Raw genomic sequence first — 16,298 nt, 5'->3', positions numbered from 1 at the left:
TTCTGAATTCGCGAATGAAGACGTTTCTCATTAATGAGAGGTTATATGTCATCAGACTATAGTCACAGTCAATATTCATTAACTGAAATAACTAAGAAAAAGAGACATTTAGGTAATTATTTTCTCTTTAGACTTGAGTTTCCTTTCTGACTAATTGGTTTAACTGTAATTTTTAACCAGCCTTGTCTTGGAATAGTTCATCCGATTATCTTCACATTATAGTGATCATTAACTATTATATGAACCTTTAATAAATTTCGATTGGACGAAGATCCGAATATAGGCGCTGGCGCCCTCCGATCGCAAAACACCGAACTTAATTCTTAAGCATTGACCCTCGCCGATGTTTCTATAAGGCTTTCACTCGATTCTGAAATACACATCCGTCTCCCACGCTCCATAAAACACGTCACTTCAGTTACGCGATACGTCCATCAGCGCCTATTGACTCCTAACACATAGAGTGACAGTTCATACGAATAAAATATTACTTTTCGTATCACATCTCTGACGACCAGCGGTCACCTGGGGGCAAAAACGAGCACCATAGCAGAGGCCTGAAAAGTTCTAGCGTACTGCGTACTAGGTTATCACCTTCGTCAAAAAGCAAAACATCGAACCACGACAGTGGCCTATTCCACACTATCTGTTCTAGCAGCGGTCTATACCGTTGCTTTATTGAACTTGATAGCATCGAAGATGGAAATGAGCCTAAAAATCGTTAGCTCCCGTATCTAACAATAACCCGGCAGCCCAAACTGGGCTTCGCACGACAATAGCTGTTTGTGCTTGTGTGGTAAGAGATCGAAAAAAAGACAGATCTGTTGATTATTTACTATTTTCGATTGTGTATGTTTCCCTTCTAGTGTATAGAATAGCACACATTGTAGTAGCTTATGATCTTCATCACTAGTTCACCTACCATCGCTAAAGATGAGCCTAGATTTTACTTTGATTTGCTGGCAACATTGTTAGGCTGATCTGACAAAACAGGGTGCCAATCACAGAGAAAATTTCGAATAATCTAATACGTTTTTCTCTACCTTTCTCTAATTATCCTGCGTCTCATAGAGACTTGAATGCAAGCACAGCGATGTGCTCGGTCTGTGTCTTCACTGTCTACTGAAGAGTCACAAAACCACAGATAACAAAATCTAAACATGCATTTGTGGCATGCAAAATATAATTCCCGACTTCACTAATCTGACAGAAATACACGTACTATGGCGGTTGTATATCTTTGTTTCTTTTGGGGTGTTACAATCTCAGAAACGACTTTACCAACTGTGAGCTGCTTTAGCGCAGTGAGCTTGGCCCGACGAAATGATGAAAATTCACGTTCGGGAAAATACATTTTCATGTTTATTTGAAGAAAAAAAACTGCCATACAGATTTATTCTAGTGTATGTAAATTAGACACGCGAGCTGGTACCGCTGCCGAACGCTGTGTGTTTGCTATATAGCATAGGATACAAAGACGTCATTAGAACATATGTTAAGAGGTTTAACCTTGTATTTACTTTCTTTGTCTAGTATACATATACATGAGCGTCTATTTTCCGGTTTCCATTATACTGCAGCTGAAATTTCATCAGAGAATCATGTAGAAAATTACCACATACGTCAACTACGTCTACCTTGACGACTAGCCGATGCCGAAAACAAAGATTTTTTGTAACCATTGTTATAACGGGTAGCTGCCATTGCGATAGCTGACAGACTGTGAAACAAATTAAAGATTGAGGCTGTATATACGTTTTCAAAGATAAGATAATCCTATGCGTACGTTTAAAGATCAATTTGAGCGAGAGCTAAAATACCTGGACTCTGAAATAAACCACAAATCAATTGCTCCAAACTGTGCTAGTTAATAAAGTATGCTTAAATTGTTACCCGGACGGGTATGTACTATCTAATAGGTTTGAATACTAACGAAACATACTTTAATTATTTATAGTGTCGGTATTCGGTAGAAATTGCAAAAAACGGCCTACTCGACGAGTATTCGATTGGCATCATCGTTCAGTCACCGAGAGGCTCATATCCACACGCAGCTAAATCCTGTCGCTCGTAAGCATCTTTCGAGCCTTTGTCGACGATGTTGCCGATAAGTTTAAGTATCGATGAAGTGCGCCCACCGGACTATCCAAAAGCGCCTTCCGTATTTTCGACAGATTAAGATTTTCTGTCAACCGTTAGCAGAAAATAAATGCAAACGACGAACTTCCTACATAAGCAACAGAATTATCTGTATGTTGGTTAACGGTTCTAAACCGAGGCACGATAATAAACCGAAGTATCAACGTCACGCGGAAGCGTAGCGAAACGCTTTTTATTGATACGTAAACGGACAGCGGTAGCAGCTATTCAGGTTCAACTGAATACAAGGATAATATATAATTCAAATTTGACTCCTGTAATTAACCGATAGTTTAGAATAAACGAACGAGATTTTTGAAAGACCTATTTTAAGTTTGCATATCTTTATTATCTTATGATTATTTCTATTTGTACGTTAGCAGACAAAGTGCTACGTGTACACGTGCATACAGTTTTGATGTGTGCAAGTTAGTATATGCAAGTGTGCAGGTAAAATATGGGACTGAATCAAATGACTCCGCCAAAATAAACGTTCATTCTAAAATAAAGGGCTGCATTTAAAGCGAACTTTTTAACCAGGAATATGTCGGCCATTAGTTGATTTAATAAAATTTGCCCATAAACAAGTTTCTTCAGGTCACTGATACTGTCCTGGATAAATCCGGTACTTGCAATGGCACGTTTTTCATTTTTCCGAATGGCGTTTGGGCTGAAAGGAGGCTGGTATAGTATCACATCTAGGTCTTTAAATAGGAGCTCGTACGTTCTGACGCCAATACTGATCAGTCGTCAATGAATAACATATTAATTAATCGTGAAGGATGACCGTGAAGCAACAGGTTAGGTTTGAACCTTTTTCTGCAAAAGCCAGGGAACAAACGTATAGAACTTAACCCTCAAGATTCTACTTTATACCACCCGAACCACTCGTCAATTTGACATAACGGCCAGAGTAGACAACGGCCACTAAACAATAGCGAAAGTTGAGGTCACTTTGTTTCTTCTAGCCGCTACGCCGACTTTTGGCGAACGTGTCAGTAGTTACAACCGTGCAATAATCGTATGGCTGTGTTTTACTTTGCCTAATTTCCCGAGGGGCCGGCCGAAACCGTTCGATTGAATAGAAATAGGCTTGAGAATGACGCGTCAATTCCAAACGCAGCTTGTCATTAGCCTTTAAGAAAAAACGGTCCTATAATGAGATTCGGCATCATAAACATTTTTAAACATTTTTCTTTTGTGTAAAATCGCAGACGATAGCAGAATATGTACGAAAGTGCGTGTTAAATCAATAGGGAGAAATCATCCAAGCATAAATTACGATGTTAGCGGTTTGAAAAGCATGTTTTTTTCAGTATGAACTCGCTTGAAGTTTTCCATACATGTCATTTTTCTTATAGTAACTTTCTGACGAGACAAGGCCACATGCTGCAAAGAACTAAAATTCAGTGGAGTACTTTTCTATATATATATAAACTATTCAGTTTAGAGTGTGAAATTTTGGGTGGAATGATGTAATAAACTCCTTCGTAGCCCATATGTGTGCCTCTCTATCAAAAAAAGCTGATTTTAATTTTTCTTTAATAAGAACTTGTATTCTGATTCTTCACTGAAAAAGATAAAAATAGTTTAGTTGAATGGGAGCTATGAAAAAGTGTTCAACTCCTTCTAGAAATTCTACACGCTGCTTCCTGCTTGCTTCCGGACTTAACAGATTAAATAAAAATTATAGCATAGTTATAGACTATAACATTTATATTTTTACAGGTAATTTCTACGCGGCTCATACCTGTACTAAGTGTGCTATACATAAAGATTTATTGTTATTACACGACTCTAAGGTGTACACGTCACACGACGGATCGCAAAACAGGATGTTTCCTTTTCATGTCGTGCTTTATACCTGGATGAAGTGTGCCCCAGAAATTGTTCGTTTACCCACTGAAGATAATTATACCCACGAATTTAAACGATCGTTTTTTGATGAATTTGCGCTGGAGGGCCTCCTTCGCTTCGGTTATGCCATTCCACTTTGTAATGACGACCATTTACTACATCTAACAAGATATAGCCAACATCTTCGGCCAGGGCACCCAATGCATCTAGTAAATCACGTACTTCGTTTAAACAAACCATTTTGATATATATTTATTAGAGATTTACTCATCAGAGGTTAGAGACGATCTTGTTGAGATTTCGATGACGATGTGACTACAACCTATGCTTGCAGTATCATAAAGAAATCACAGCTGACAGATTATATGCAGCCGATATTGTCGTCTTAACTACCTCATCGATGTAATAAAGAGACCCACCCTACAGTCTGATCAGTGGCCGATATCGGTCCCAGTGTATAAAGGTCCATTTCGATCTTCTAGGTTTCTCACATTGACTCCAATTGGACCATTACATCTGTATCTACAATTGGACTTATATAAATTTATTGGACGTTACCTGCCAGTGCCCCAAACTTAGTCTCTTCGCTCAATGCTCTGATACTTATCTAAACCTTCGTTTATTTTGCTTTTTCGAGATTCTGCTTTAATTAAGTGAAATATCTCTCTAGGTTTCAAACCGTATCACTGTAATGGGATTTATTAAATTTCTCGGACAAGCTGACACTTTTCGAACTTAAAGGAAGAACGATAACAACAATAATTTTGGAATGTATTTAAAAATGGGTCATTATTTCGAAGAGAAAAAGATGCGGGGTGCATGGAAGAGAAAAGTTCCATGGTTTGAACCCTACGAAACTTATACTGTCAATCAGTGACCGTGAAAAAGTCGTCGAAAATATCAGCTTTTAAATATATATTAAAAAACTTAAAATATAAAATAAAAAATAAAAATATAAATATATATAAAATATAAATTAGTGTAGAACTTCTGTTGAAATGTTTTAGATGTACCGAATAAGATTAGTTTTACGCATGTGAATATATTGCTTGCGGAGCTCGCAGGTAAGAAAACGTCTCCCTTAATAAGCCACTCTGCCTACACGTAGATATTCCAACTTACACGCCCTTCGCCGTGCCCTACTTGAAGCTCAACGCAAGTTAGTTTTTGTACGACACTGTCACACCCGACGCAACGAACGAAATTCAAACTGTCCTTGTGAATAGGCCTCTTTGTTAGTTTGAATCGGAACAAAGTAGTCAGTATTGTTAGCTGAACCTCTGACATTTTGGTTCTATAAATGAAAATAATTTCCTGCCGCTTGTATCATTGTCTGCTTTTGTAACCTCTCGAATGGAACATTAGATGCGCCATTGGCAGTGATAAATTCTATTCGCTCTACGTGAGTAGGTTTTCTGCCGGCAGGTAATGTTAAAGTGATTTTTTTCCATCCAGAGGCAGGCCTCCCTAAGCCACGCTGCAATGAAGGCCCAGTTGGCTATGTGTGGGGAGTGTGGCATGTGGCGTCTCTGCTGCCCATGAACGACGTACCAATTGGGTAGTGAGGCGCCTCCGATACCTATATGCCGATGAGTATGCTTCTCGTGAAGGAATTAATCATTCCTCGTTTTGAAGCATCGATAAAAACGGATAGAACAGGAAAGCAGATAGACGAGGTTTAAATGTGGCTTTCGCCATGCCGTGAAAGTAATTTAAATAACAGCCTTTTAACAAGTATTTAATTTGACCCCCGCAGGATATTAAGATCAGTTTATCATATAGTCTGGATGCGGCACACCATCCGGGTGTATTTCCTTAAATTGATCCTTACCTAACTTTCTATACCTACACGTTAGAATTCTACACAGTCACTTCACTGGACAAGAAACAACCATATAAACATTATTCCGAAGTCTACTGAATTCCCTTTACGGCATGCGACGACTTTTTTTCTGAATCTTAATGTATCTGAATGCAATGTTAAGCTAAGTTGTATAATAGAATGAAACTATGACTCGCATAAAAATTCTGTTATTGATAATTAAGTACCAGAATATACGGTATCCTGGTGGCATATTGCGGAAGGCACGCGTTTTACTGTGATCGGGATCTTCCTGAGATACAATTTATAAAACTTCACGTTACTAGTGGACTTGCAAAGGGAGCACCTAACACAGCACCATAAAAAGGTCACTAATGGAGAACAAATTAATTATATTGGTAAAACAATTAGTGAAACATTACAAGCTAACCAAATCGCATGGTACGATCACATAATGATTTGGTTGAGTAAATCAGTGGTAACAGGTTTATATATCGCTCTAGATATAAATGCTATAACTTTACTAGACAATTAAATTCTTCAATATAAAGAAACATAGGGGGTAAATGGAATAAATAACGATTCATATCAAAGGGGTAATATACATCATTCTGAGCAAGCACAATGAGATTATATCCCAAGGTGAACTTGTTTATTAATATGTTCGTCGTAATTAATATGTTCACATTTAGTTTTATCAGATAATTAGTATACGTGTAAAGTATAGTGCGTACAATAATATGTATTATTATAATTAATCAGTAATAATAATAAAGTATTTACGCTTTATCAGTACCCGTTCCTGTACCGTGTTCTATGCAAAAAATATAGCACATCGCTTGTTATTTCAGTGCATAATGGACAGAAATTGAGTGTTTGATTAATAAATACACGTATTTTCTGTTTGCTTGAAAATCTACTCATTGAATAGATATGGTTGATTATTACCTTGTTTCTCTTAGCTAGAGAGAACTGGTTCCAAAGGTCGAGCTGCCGGGCTTGTCTATATCGCACACGTTAGCAGCTAACTGAATAACTATGGTTAGTAACTACGTTGCTCGCGTTAAAAAACACCAGAAGCTCAATATATGACCGATTGTTTTTTGAATAAAGATTATTAGAGGTGTTTTCTATTGTCCTGTCTTACCGCGGCAATTATTTAGCGGTTTCCATTCACATCAAGCTACCTGAGAGGAGCTCTAGCATATCATAGATAAGCTCACGTCCGTATTAAAAGCGCGTATTTCGATGAGCCATTCAACCTAATACTGCGCGTCGTGAGTTAGAAAACGACGTCATCCAAAACGAGTTATTACGTTGAATAGAATGTTCCGGTTTCTTTAGCTACTGTAACCATTGTAACTTTCGAACAAGTTTGATCAAAGTACCTTTGCTTCCTATCGCCTCCACCCAGCCTCTGACGACCGGTGTATCCCGCGCAATAAAAAAGCTTTATCCTGAGAAGCGACCCATTAATCGACCCATTTGCGGACTCGGGTCTTAGTTCTGAAATGTTTACCTTCCCGGCTATGCTGCATTGACCAAAACAAACATTAATCGGATAAAACAACATCCTGACGGTATGCCGAGTAGTACAAACAGGGGCTCGCATTGGAGATCTGTTAGCGCTCGCTGATTCGTTAAAATAATATGCGGTGTAGCGTTGTAACGTAGCAATATCACCTTGCATCGGCCTTTATTTTTAAAGCCTTTTTCTGTTAACAGATGACTTAATTTGCGTAACGTCTTTTGCCGTTTTTTCCTGGGATTTGGGTGGCTAATAGTATAGCACTCTCTTCACATCCCACCATATGAAGAGGTGCAGGGGCTAATCATTCCGGTTTATGTTTAAGGATGTCGTAAAGGATAAATCCTTCATCGTCGGAAATCGTCCTTTGTAAAAATGGCTCCGCTTTCTGATGTGCCAGCAACGAAGATCTATAGTCAGGCGTCTTTCTGTCATTTTCACTGAGTTCATGGGAATTACTTTTCTTCCGTCTCGATCTTTCCTTGTGAATGCAGACTGCAGTCATCGTGGTCACTCGTAGTTATGCAACGAACTTTCGGATCGACTGCGGCTCGTCTTGTTTAAGGAGCATCTGCCGTTGGTCGTCGTTCGTTCTCTATGGCTGTCCAGCCTGTAGTTTGTCGTTCGAGCGGCAATCTTTAGTTCTTAAGCGATTAAACCTAACCTATGAAACGGTAACGCTTACTGCAGGTTCATCTTCAACTTCGCAAACAAGTATTTTTGTTTCGGCGATATTTTTTTAGCACGAAAATAGCAAACAATACAATGCTGGATACGCATCTTCTCGAGCTCCATGATTCGACACGATAAACCACCACTTTTAATAAAAATAACTTAATGAAAACAACAGCTACCCGCCTGATAGTCAAACCAATCACCGTGGGAATTTGCAGTTAGATATGGTCAGCCAACTGGACTCCAGCGTTATCTGCATGCTCCATCGAAAACTTACTACGAAAGTTAACATGAAGAGTATCATACAGCTGAATTCGCGTCGCGATGATTTTTATCAATCGCCAGACATTCTCCGCTCCATAGCCTGCTACAAAATCGGAAACCGTTTCTCTATTCTGTGTATCACATATGAGTCACGTATTATCTATTTAAGCCCCTAAAAAAAGCTTGTACTAACAATAATAAGATTATTACATATAGAAATGAGATTAATCAGCTAAGAGTTTAAAAATACAACCAGAAACCTGCTATAGAAGGACACACGAAATGTGCTACCTAAGATTGTAAACCTCTCTGCTAACAGAGCAGTACATTCGTCATACGATCGATGCTAATAACTATGGGGTTTTTGAAAAGCTCAAATAAAATCGACATGAGTTCCAGTGCTAAAAAATTACGAAAGAGTTAAAACTAAAAAGACTGATTTAATCGCACACACAAATCGCACAAAAATCGATTTATTGTGATCTCGGTATTTCAACACGCGGTTTAGCGGATATATTGGAAACAGAAAAAATCTACCTACACTCTTATCGTTCATTAGGTCATAGGCCATAGAACTTACATATTTTCGAAAACGTTAAAGTGACGAGAGGTGCGTACTAATTAGTTCGCACAAAGCATTCGGCTATTTTCAATTTTCTTCGAATGAAAAATATTTGCTGCCGAAGAAAAATCCATCTGAAGGATAGCTTCCCGTTCGCTATGTCTCAAGTGTACCGTCCCAGCTATAATGATTTATTCTGCCAGTGTTTGTTTTTTATTTATGTAGGCAAGCAAGTATGTTTATGTGCGCTAGACGTTGTGGCGTGAAGCCCGGAATCGAGGGAGTGAGTAATATGAAATAATACGTTTTCTATTGAGTTATATACCCGCTCATAAAAACCATTAACCTTTTTTTTGTAAGCCAAACTGCTGGGTTGAGAACGCTACTGGAAACGCCTAATTCTTAGGTATTTGACCTGGGTACCTTCCCGACCATTCTTCTTTTCTTTACTTTTTAGGTTTAAGTATTTTTGCCTAAGAACGTTTAATTTAAAGCAGACGTTCGGATTGTTTGAACCTTCTCTGAAGCAAAAGCTTCTGGCCGCCTAAAACTTAATCTTTTACTTTCTCCACACTCATCATCGAGAAGTCTTGACACGCCAATACCAAACCACCCATTGTCGCTATGAAAATCTTTCGGTACGCTTTAGACCCAGAGTCCCCAGATCCCTCTCCCAGCTAGTCTAAAAACCTTCAAAATTATATTTTAGTATAAAATCTATCAATAGTAATTTTGCTTTTCCTAGACTTTTAGATGGCCTGACGGTACCGGCGTAGCGTTTTAGCTCTATCTAGAAAAAAAAAAACAGCCGATTCCCACTTTACGATCTACACGTTATGTGCTAATTAGCGTAATTAGCGTAATCTTACTTAGGGTCTGTTCGTTCAGGCTAATGGGTTGGTTACCGATGCTTGGCGAACTATGTTAGATAAAAGCATTGCGAAAAGGGCCGTGTCCTTTTTCCTACTTTGTGCCTGATTATAGAGACTTATATCAATCTACACGGTAAAGATTTCACTGACACTTTCTTAGACAGCGACATTTCTTGTGAGTTTGCTTTCACTTTATTACTATCGTTTTTCTTTATTTGACTAGGCACACTATAGGCGTAACCAGTTAGTTTACTGGTGAAAGCATACTTTATATATATATAATTCCACAAAAAGTATATAATTTTTGTGGAACTACTCGGATTAATACGAACGATTTACATATGTGGAAAACAAAACAAATTTAGTAATAGGATTTGTCCTTCACTGCCGGAACGCGTTCCATAGTGTACTCTTAGGCAGTACTATATGCATGAACTTCTGACCATACTGAGCATAGGAATTTTCGAAAAGTTATAAGTATTCGTAAGGCGACGCGGAGAATGAAATTGCTTAAAAAACTATACCAATATGTGGTTCCTTTGATGCTTTTGTTTCAAATGCAATTGGAGTCAAGCACATATAAAGGGAGCCAATCAAGTAGACCGTCAGCGGGGGACAAAGGGTTCTTCAACGCTCTCCGTGCTTACTCTGTGCAAGGAGAGCTGTCCACTCCTATCCACCTAAGTTGCGAAGATACACGCTTTCGATGGAAAGTTGTATTTGCAAGGCGGGAAAACCGTTATTACGCATTTTGCAGAGATGTTCGACGTGCGCTGTACCTTATAAGACCAGTTTTGTGCCTGGGTACATACTGTATTTGTGGCTATCATTCTGTGGAAGGAGATACCCTTCGAATAGCTGAGAATGTAAAATCTGAATCATTTGTTGAGGTTGCAGAAAAGTTTTGAGTTGGATGGAAAAACGGCGGGAACTTAGTTCAGGTGCTGCTTGCAAAGAGGACCAAGCGCATGGTACCTTGCGACCTCATCGAACAAAGCTCAAACGCACGAATTAAATGCATACTTAGCTCATCTGATAATCGTATTTCCCATGACCTTGATTACCTTATGTATACGTTGAACTACTTCTGTAAATTTGCGTCGTAAGTGACTGCTATGATAAACCCACCAACGTTTGTCACTTGAAGGTCACGATACAACTTCAATTTACAAATAATAATCATCTTACTGAACGAATCAGAAACAAAACATATATATATATATATATATATGAAGTCAGGATTAACGCTCAGTAATTATGTATAGTTTCTGCGTACTTGTGTGTAAGCTTTTGAGAAGGTTAAATAGAATGGCGTTTCGGCGACTGTATAGTGAAGTGAGAACGTCTTCTTCTGACATGCGTGAGACATGTGAGAGCGTGACGATTACTTTGCTTGCAGACTTCAACACAGAAAGTGCTCTTTCAGGACCTGATCACAAATTAAGCTCATTAGTGCCATAGGTAAGCGGGTCACAATTCTGATAAATATTGTTACTACTGGCGGGATTTTGATATTGGGTTTAGAACTCATTTGTTACTTTCTGGCATAAAACAAAAGTTAAAGACATTTTTGTTTTTTAAATGATCTACAGGGTGGTAGCTTTTTTAGTATTTAGGCTGATATCTAACTATTTATGGAACAGTACGTTATGACTTAGGCTGCGTTAAATGTGATAAGTTATAGAAGCACCGCATGCCAGACAAATACGAAAAGATAACATAAGATGACATGATTTCAAATGATTTATGGCCGCGTCAAATGCTTCATGTGTCCATAATGAAGTTGTGGATTCTAAATATGTATGTCCTGATCCAACCTACGCTAAAAAGAAATGAATGATTCATACAAGCTATCGTTCTTAAAATCCATTCATAGAAAAGCGTGCTCATAAAATGGTTTTGATTTGTTAGTTAACTATGAAAAGTCTCATAATACATGCGAAACTTCACGTTGTTATTGAACGCTGCCTTTATATGATAGACACAACCACTGAATATACATAGTACACCTTTACTGAGCAGATAAAATATAGGCATTGATCAACATGGTGCAAGTTGAGAGGCAGAGATTATTGCATACGCGCACGCAGCTGAAACCGAATGATACATGGACACGCAGTGTAGTGTCGCACGGAACCCCAACGGCTAGCTCCACTGAGACCCATACCACCTAATACGCACCCCCCTCTGTTAACTTTCACTCCGTACCAGTCCGGAACTTGACGAAATAATGCTACAGACTGGCAGGGGGAGCAAATGATATGTACGAATCACTTGGCCATGGTCACTATTGAGTTCCATGCCTTGCTCGACGCGCTTTACCCTAATACTTATGAACCTGAAATTCTAGCCGTGTCGTCTGCTCCGTCTACAGCCTGGAAAAAATCTCACTCTCCGCTGCCGCCCGGCGAACTCTTTCTTTCAAGACCTTGTCGGCTCTGATCTCTCCAGATTCCCACTCCCCAATAGTAGCCACATGAGCTCCACAAGTTCCGCTAGCCTTATGATGGGTAACTCCAAAAAAGATCTTGTTCTGGAACTGGTACCCTTTTTATTTTACTAAACCAAGATCTTCTTCCTGGCTCTTGTATTTAAAGCTAAAAATAGAGCAAGTTGGTAACGTATGGATAAAGCCATTTTCTGCCTCTTGTTTTTAGCGGACACATTTGTGAGATAGAACCTTCCCAATTCTATGTGCAGAATAGTATAGGATTGTTGGAGGCGGACGTTGCAGAACCTGTTCTGAATTTGGGTCACTCTACAGAAGCCGTTGGTCTCTTGCGTTGGGCTAGTTTCGAGGTAAAATGATACACGAATTTACAACAATAAACAAATTTACCATGTATTAAGATAACATCCCTTTATAGTGCAGGCAATTAACTTAGCGGAAAATCACGGACGGTGGTAGAATCAATGTTTAGTTAAATCATTTTTTCTGGTTCATCCTACTGCAATGAAAATACTGTTGGTGATTTAAGCCTGCTTTTACCATCCTAATTTCTTAAAACATAGTCTATTCTTAGTAAACAGTTCGCGTACTATGTGATCATTAATGTTACTTTACATAGGTTTTGTGGGTTCAGGCTGATGAAAGGGTCGCCGACCGTTGGCTAAATATATGTAAGGAAAAAGCATTGCAAAAAACGATGCATATATAGAAAAAAATATGACAATCTGTAGGTAATTGCAACAGTGCCGCAGCAATTGGTTAAGAAATAAGAATGCCGAGAGGGACAGGATGCTGCTTCTCAACTTATGATTTGCTATATTTTATTTGATGATTTACAAAAGAACAGATAAATTCAAGTTGCAATCACTAGAGTTTTATCAAACTGCTTGGTCACGCAAGACACTGCTCTTCTGAGGTCTCGATTTACGCTCCACCGCTTGCTAATGGCCGTAAACGTAGTGAAAGCGTTAGTCTTTATTATGAAATATTCTAGAACTGGAAGTTTTTCTGTTGAAAACCATACATTTCCTGTTACTTACGGTGTGAATGAGCAAATGCGCCATTTCTATTTTTTAGTGGAAAAACGGTTCCGACGATGCTTGTAAATTTTTGTGTGCGCTAGAGGAAAAGACTACATATGTGGGAAAAATCGATTTCTTGTTAGAAAATTAAATACCATTTATACACATGTAAACTTAAAATGAGAACATTATACATTTTTTGGCGTGTATATATATGTAATATTATTCTATTTATGTTTAATTTTCTTGCTTCCGCCGCGAAAGCTGATACTTTGTCAAATAGATATAAAATAATATCATATGGTAATATTTTAATAACTTGGATCATGCACCTCTGAGTCCAATAGTCAGATCAAACTTCATTCATTTATTTTTGTTGGTATTAGTCAAAAAGTTCATTTACACGGGTCTACAACATAATGTTTCAATATTATAGAGAGTACATAGAATCATGTAGAACACTTTACGTCATATGGGCTACATGAATCTTGTTGAAATTATATAATTAATTTGAGAAATTTTCTGGCTATCTTGGAGATAGTAATAGAACATAACGAGCAGCATGGTCTCTATGACAATTTCCATCGCACGGAGTACCTACATGTATTGTCAGGGCTTGCAGGAACCTGGTTTCCTGCAGAGTCAATGGTGGAAGTCATGCACGACGAAGCGACTGGCAACATGCCTGTTCAGCTGATTCGTTCCTTCACGTTCGCTTATTCTCATCGCAGACGAAACAAAGAAATTCCCATAAGTGTCCGCGAGTTGTTACTGTTAGTTTCTAAGGTTTGTTTTGAAGGCCTCAGTAGCTGAGAGCCCAAGACCGTGACGTAGGTCTTTGGACAGCGGCGGTGAGTCGGACTGAAGATACGCTAGGCGATTTCGGGTCACTATTGGGCGAAGTTCCAATGCTTTTTTATGTCAAAAGGCTTTGATACGATATACCTATTGAATGTTCTCCACTGTAAAATCTTCTGCATATCCAATGCGTTCCAATCGGAGCTACTCGAACGGTCAAACAGGCTAAGGACGGTTGCAAGGCAACTTCATTACCCATGTGGCCAATACTACCTTTCTGCTTTTTCCAGTGATGTGTGCAATGAAACTTCGCGGAGAGAGGCAATCTCAAGTACGGTGACTGGTTTACATTGGCAAGAGGTGACGTGGCGAGTAACAACGTGTCAGTAAATGCTGTCCTGTTTTCTCCTTTAAACTTTATCGCCTCCGTCCTGATCAGGTTTAGAGTCAGTCTCAATTCTGTGATTGCCGCGTCGAACCGGGCTAGAGCTTGCTGCACTTGGAACCTGTTCAAGCTATGCATCACTAAATCGTCTGCATACGAAATTACTTCGACTGATTTCCTCGGCCCTCAAAAAAGCCCTTCATCATTGATTCATTCATTCATTCATTTCATTAGGATCTTTCAACAAGATAGAGGATCAAAGTAGGGTTAGGTTGTTCCTTTGATCCAGGCAGTTATCTGTGTAAAGGATGGGATTTCGGCCACTACTATCGATGGTTATTCTGCTCTGCTGTAGGATCGTAGCGAGAAAGTTGAGCGCAATCATAAGGGCACTTATCTCGGCCAACATAAGTAACAATTTTGTTGCCGGGCGCCAAATTAAAAGCTGCCTAAAAGTAGATGAACGCCGCGTGCAGCGGATTGCGCGGCGTGGCGAGTGCTCTTTTGATATCGGCCATCAGGATCTTGCAGGCCGTTTCTGTAGAGTGTTCTTTCCAAGTCCATCTTGTTCCGTTGGGATGCCGTATACTCCGTTTTTAAATTAGCGCTTCACTCGCTTAGTCAACACATCGCAGGCGCTTTCCTTCTTTAAGTCTTGTCATAATGACAGCTCAATTTGATTGCTTTTTTTTAGAGATTATCAATATGTTAACGTCTCTCCATTGGCCTGCGAATGGAGTAACAGCTATTAAATGGTGACCTTCAGCACGGTACGAGAACGGCGGCGCATTTGAGATTCTGGTTGCACCCCCTATCTGCACTAGCGGCCATCTTGTTTCGTAGCCTACAAAGACCTTGGATTAGCCCCTGCAGAGTGAAGTCTTGTTGAAGTATATCGCGTTCTACATAGATCCCCTCTTCCCATCCTGCGGCGAGAAAGCGTGGTATGGTAGCCCTTGAGGCAAATATCTCCGAGAAGTGATTCATAAGGGCTGAAAAGCTAATCAGACAAGTCGTCAAGCTAGCATAGTGTATTGGCCACTTGCATGGCTGGTGTTTCCCATCGGCAATCAAGTGGCTCGTCAAGTCGTTAAAGGTACTGTCGCTATTGTTACGCGCGCGTTGTTCGACAGATCATCTTAAAGACGGAGACTAAGAAATAGAACTCTGAACTTACCGGGAAAGGCTGCAAGTACAGTTGAATTATGGTTTATTCTTCGGGGGAGGTACAGAAGGGCTGTAGTGAAAACTGAACAATTTCAACCGCGTGCTGCGCATAAGCTCTGACATTCATCACGTCAGGCACAATATAGTGGGTGTCTTCCAGGAACTTATTTACGTCCAGGCATCACGACGGAGCTTGGCGTTTGACGGTTTATGGTGATGTCTATGGCTAAAATTGATAAAACACTTTCTGACAAAGGTGTTTCTTACCCTTGGCCTTTACCGTACACCGGGTAACATTCACCGGAAATATATCGGTGAACAAGCATGTCCTAGAGACGTTTTAGTCTTTAAAGACTAGATGGTTGACTATTCAGCAATCGAAGCCCACCAGCGGATGCTAAATGGGCACAGTGCAGCCCAAGCAAGTTTGGCCAATGAGAAATTTTTCAGAGACGCCTCTCTACGACGGTTTCAGAGAGACTGTAATCCGCAATACGAATCACATACGTAAACAGGATGTATGAATGTAAGAAGAATGTTCATAAGTGAAGTCGGATGCATCTATGTCAGACAGCGTTCTTTATCACAGAGATCTACTGGCGGTAGTCATACGGTCTGACAATACACTAAGTAGTTGTTGGTAGGCTAATCCGCCTGATATAGTACCCTTCTATCAGTTCACTTGTTTGTTTTCATCTGGGCGTTGATCCCTCTGAGCGTCGATACCGATAGGACAAGCAGTAATATCGCCTTGTACT

General features: G+C 39.5%; 1 protein-coding gene across 1 annotated transcript in view; it reads left to right on the top strand.

Annotated features, from left to right (window-relative positions):
* Positions 1-16,298, top strand: part of LOC111253805 (semaphorin-1A-like) — a 191,223-nt gene that overhangs the window by 24,869 nt on the left and 150,056 nt on the right. The window lies entirely within an intron of this gene.

The sequence above is a fragment of the Varroa destructor genome, unplaced genomic scaffold (assembly GCF_002443255.2).
Source record: "Varroa destructor unplaced genomic scaffold, Vdes_3.0 BEIS01000007.1, whole genome shotgun sequence".
NCBI classification, from domain to species: Eukaryota; Metazoa; Arthropoda; class Arachnida; order Mesostigmata; family Varroidae; genus Varroa; species Varroa destructor.
The sequence above is the reverse complement of the archived record's forward strand: the minus strand, read 5'-3'. Positions and strand labels throughout refer to the sequence as shown.